Genomic DNA, 5,188 nt, shown 5'->3' with positions numbered 1-5,188 from the left:
AGCTGAAATATTTAGGTAATACTATTCTTTGGAAGGGGGTTTAACACCGCGGATGTCAACTGGTTAAGAGATGATTTGAGGGTCTACACCTGAGTGATACACAAATAAGATAAATTGTTGTTAATAGTTAAGGTACTTGAATGTATTTTAAAGATTTAACTCCTGAGTTCAGTGTCACTCTAAAGCTTTTTGAATTGAGCCTGTTGTGTCATTAGTGGAACACTCAGTGAAGTAAGAGTAGCTTTCAATGAACCAACATCCTATACCATATTAATGGATTCTAACCATGGCATTCTAACCATTTAAATGTGCTACTTCCATTGGTGGCATTCACTTAAACCATTTACTCAGATTTTAGAAATGAAGGCAATGAAATCATGTTGGCATAGCCTACAGCCAGTGAAAGTGCTCTGCAGTAATTTACAGCTTACACAAAGCTCCTCCCCAGGGGGTTATAAGCGGGTGTTTGGTCCCTCACATCTATCAGGCAACCTACAGGTGAATGACTCAACGCAAAATCATATTAAATCATGTTAAACCATTAACTGTTAGCTTTTGTTTTTATTATTTGGTCTCTATAGCACTTTGTTTTGAGTTGCAATCCTCTCGCTAATAAGGATATTGTATTAAACCTATTTTCCAGCTGGCAAATAAGTATGGCACATTCTTCACATTCCATTTCGGCAGCGTAAAAAGTGTGGTTTTGGTTGGTTATGAAGCCAATCAAGAGGCCTTGGTCAAGGCAAACTATGATTTTGGAAGTCGTGGAGAGATGGCTGTTTTTGACGACTTTCAGCGTAACCATGGTACAGTAAATTAGTGAACTCTATAAGTGCCGGCCAAATACATCCAAAATTGATTTTACAAGATGGAATGGATCAGGCATACACTGCAACCTGCAAGCTCAAAAATATGACAGTTTCTATATCTGACTTGTTTTTATAAGTAGTGGCTTTTGAGCTGTCGTCCTGGAGTCATTGGCAACTTGATTTTGAAGCTGAAAGACTCAGATCCATCATCCTTATCTTTGCTTCCCTAGTTACATAGAAAATGACCTGAAACAAGCATTCAGTCAGTTAGGTTTCACCACACTGGCTTTCTGACTTTTTGGTTGGTGATGTATTTATTTTTATGCAGCAAAGTCAATGATGGCAGACCTGTAGCATGTACCTTTAATAGTGAACTTCTCAGCAAACAGTTTTATATACAAATGTACTACATATATGGGAGCTGCTTTATCTGACAAATGTTTGTATTTCTAGCGATGTTCTATGGGGGTTATTCACTAAAGAGCTGAAGGATCCAGCCATAGCTTCGGCTTATCCTTCAGGCTCTCTTCAGCCATCTCTGCCCTTCGGTTCAGTTGAACTTTTCCCCTTCCTGTTTAAGACATTTTGCATAACCTGTCAGTCGCGGGATACAGTTCGCACGGTGTATCTAGATTCTGACAGGATGCACTATCAACATAGCGGGACGCTCTAGTTCTGCCTTTGCAACAGCCACCTTCTCCATTCCTGGCTTGATGGGCTCCCTAGTTCTGCAGCTACAATAACCATTCTCTCCTGCCCGGCCCTGCTGTGCTAGTCTCTAGTTCTGCAGCTGCAACACCGATCATCTGCCGTCATATGCTGGGCCCTCTAATTCTGCAGTTACCAATCTTCTGCATCGGCCGCTGGGCTCTGTAGCTTGCCCCGCTCTAGAGACATCACCCTGCACGGAGCTTATAGGCTTCACTTCCCCGGACTCACCACCACGGAGGTGCCGATGAGCACGATGACATCTGGATCTCAGCCCCGGGGTCCTGCGGAAGCTCCTCCCCTGCCTGAAGTCAGAGATTTGGGTGCTGGTTTCCCAGGGAGATCCGGCGCACGAACTGCCAGTACATCCGGACAAAAGTCACACACACCAATACATAGCACAGCATGTTGACCAGGTAGAGGAAGGAGCTGCAGCCGGCATAGATGTAGGAGTAGGTGGCATCGGTGGACATGTTGGTCCCCAAGTCAAAGAAGCACCAGGTCCAGGGGTACTGGCAGTCATTTATAATATATTTTTTTTTCTCTTATCTAACTAGTTTGGGGGCGGCATTTTTCGACTGAGCCAAAGTGACAGCCGAAGCGTGGAGAGAGTTCGGCCAAAGCCGACTGATCTCTACGCAAATGACAGCTGGGTAGAGCCAGCCGTGATCTGACAGCTGGGTGGAGCCAGCCGTGATCTCACAGCTCACTCTGCCCAGTTATAATGACAGATCAGGTTCCCCAAATGACTTGGGGACGCTGATCTGTCATTAAACAATAACAACTGGGCACAGCCGACCCTGGCGTCACGGCCGGCTCCGCCCAGTTGTTATTAATTGCCCCAGGACCTGCTAGAAGACTCTGGCAGGTGACGGCCAATAGGAAACAGTTGGGCGGAGCGAGCTGTCACTGCTAGCTCCGCCCAATTATTTTTCGGGCCTCTGTCAGAGGCTTCATTATGCGGTCAGGAGTCCGTCACATACGGTCGAGTTGGTGTGCTGCATTTTTTTTTTTACATTTTTTTTTTTCTTTGCTTATGTCAGTTAAAGTACCGTAGCGCTGAATACTGAAAAATGGCCTGGATGGGAAGGGGGTTTAACACCGCGGATGTCAACTGGTTAAAAAATCTAATTTTTTACATTTTTTAAATTATTTTTCAACTTTTTTTTTTCTTTTCACTTATTTTCTATTCTGCTTGGCACCTCGGGGGTACCAAGCAAAATAGCTGAGCCGAATGCCGCAAGGCAGCATTTGGCTATTCACTCACTGCCGCTCAGTCACTATGAGAATAGGGGTGAACGGCAGCGAAAAAGCTGCCGGAGCTTTGGCTCAGCCGATCCAGATGTTGGATCGGCTAAGTCGAACTCCTACTGCACTTCGGCTCAGCCGAACATGCAGAGTATGTTCAGCTGCCCGAAGGCAGCCGATGTACGGCTGAAATGAGCCATACAAGACTGAAGTGAATAGCTGAAAAGCGTTCGGCTCACTTCACTTCGGCTGGATTATTCACTTGGCTGCCTTCGGCAGCTTTGTGAATAACCCGCTATGTGTTATACTTCCCCCAGCCTTTGACTGGACACTTATACAGAGGACTGCTGTGCTCATCCCTCTGTCACTCTGTTCTCCCCTGCTTTCATTAGAAAAAATGTTTAATTATGTATTCATAAATATAGAGTGACAATCATTTGTGTTTTTTAGATCTACCTGGAATTCAGCTTTTTTTTCCCCCTACACTCTTTAGACAAGTCTAGTGTGACTCATATACAGTCACTCATATGACTCATATGACTCTAGTGTGAGTCATAAACAGTATACTGTATATATAAATATATATGCACCAGACATTTTTCTGCATTCTATTGATATAACGTCTTAAATATCTCCCTTAGGAGTAATTTTCTCAAATGGGGAAGGATGGAAAGTGACTCGAAGATTTACTCTGTCCATTCTACGAGATCTTGGGATGGGAAAAAGACCAATTGAAGGCAGGATTATTGATGAACTGCAGTTCTTAAATGCACTGATATCGTCTTATAATGGTGAGTCATGTAGAGAATTTAGTAATAATTCACAAATCCCAGTTTAAAGATTGGTGTTTAAAATCAGACACTGACAATAGTCTTCCAAGTTCTTCTTATTATTAAGTTCCCCACACTGATTTGTCTTCTATTTGGATCTTCAGTTGCCTACAGAATTATTATTCAGTTCCAAAATATGTAGAAGGTGTGGTAGTAAGAATAGACCCTTAAACCTTTTTACATTTTATGCAACTATGAATGATAATTTGCCAGTAAATTGACTGTGTACAGGGGCAAAGTAAAAAAGGAAAGTATTTTTTCACTGTCGTCTTTACACAGCGATACTGCATAGAATGTGTAAGATTTGGCTGTTTTTCCTCACCACTTTTTTGTATCATACCAATACAAAGAAAAGAAATAAACATGAGAATGCCAAAATATTTGTAATTGCAACAATTTTCTGCGGGAGGTGGTGCATTTATCTGACAAAAATGCAGGGGTGCCTATATTTTTGGCCATGACTGTATGCACTGTCCCAGCATTCACTACTGGCCATGAAACTGCCAGCGATTGGTGAGACACATACACTTATAATGTTTTCCATTGGCTGTCCCACACTGCAGCAGGGTCACACCCCACTCAGGCAAGTACAATCACCTAAAAATTAACTAGATAAATGCCAACTATAATTCAGCCAGACTGACTACAGCTCTGGGAACACTAAGGGGTCTATTCACTTAGCTCCCGAAGGATCTAGCTGTAGCTTTGGGTGATCCTTTGGCTAGCTTCGGCCCCAGGACCCCTTCGGTTCTACTGAACCGAAGGGTTCCTGGGGCTGAAGCTAGCCGAAGGATCACCCGAAGCTACGGCTAGATCCTTCGGCAGCTCCCGAGGTATGCCGAGCGGCTCAGTCGAGGCGAAGGCATATGCCTCGCTCTCCGACTAAGCCGCGCTGAAAGCCGAAGCTGGCCGGCCGACAGCCTGCTTCTGACAGCTGGGCGGAGCCAGCCGTCATCTCTCGTTACCAGCTAACCAGGGATGCTGTCATTACACACTGAGAGCGGCCTCTCTGTGTTCTCAGTGTGTAGTGACAGATGTTGTTTCTGGTTACCTGGCAACCAGGAACGCCATCTGTCATTCCTCCCCCGGACGCTCTGGGAGTCTAATAGGCTCCCGGCCGCCCGGGAGAGAAACACTTTCTCCCTGAAAGGTTCACTCTGCTTGATCGAGCAAAGTAAACCTTTCCCTGCTCGATTTTTTTCTTTTTTTTTTTCTTCTGACATCGGAGCCATAGGAATGCATAGCTAGATTCCTATTGGCTATTTCACTTTGCAATAGCCAATAGCAAACTAGCTATTGCACCCGCCCACTGCTGCTGTCAATCAGCAGAGGGGGACCTGCAGTTCTCCATCAGGTCCCTGTCTGGTGATTGACAGGAGCAAATGACGGGTGCAATAGCTAGTTTGCTATTGCAAACGTGAAATAGCCAATAGCAATTTAGCTATGCATTCTTATGGTGTGTTCTTTTTCTTTTTTTTTTTCTGAGTTCAGCCGATATATAATGCTGGATTCAGCTGTACCAGCCTGAAGTGAATAGCCGAACAGTGTTCAGCTCACTTCGCTTGGGGTCGGTTAGTCACTCGGCTGCCTGCG

The 5,188-nt window shown here is 44.5% G+C and overlaps 1 long non-coding RNA gene across 1 annotated transcript; it reads left to right on the top strand.

Moving 5' to 3' along the window:
- Nucleotides 1-776: 776 nt before the first annotated feature.
- On the top strand, nucleotides 777-3,484 carry LOC108798326. The gene is made up of 2 exons (XR_001941945.1): nucleotides 777-806; nucleotides 3,407-3,484. It is a non-coding gene; the product is annotated as an uncharacterized LOC108798326 (long non-coding RNA).
- Nucleotides 3,485-5,188: the final 1,704 nt, after the last annotated feature.

This window comes from Nanorana parkeri, unplaced genomic scaffold (assembly GCF_000935625.1).
Source record: "Nanorana parkeri isolate BGI_ZX_2015 unplaced genomic scaffold, ASM93562v1 scaffold3, whole genome shotgun sequence".
Lineage (NCBI taxonomy): Eukaryota > Metazoa > Chordata > Amphibia > Anura > Dicroglossidae > Nanorana > Nanorana parkeri.
The sequence above is the reverse complement of the archived record's forward strand: the minus strand, read 5'-3'. Positions and strand labels throughout refer to the sequence as shown.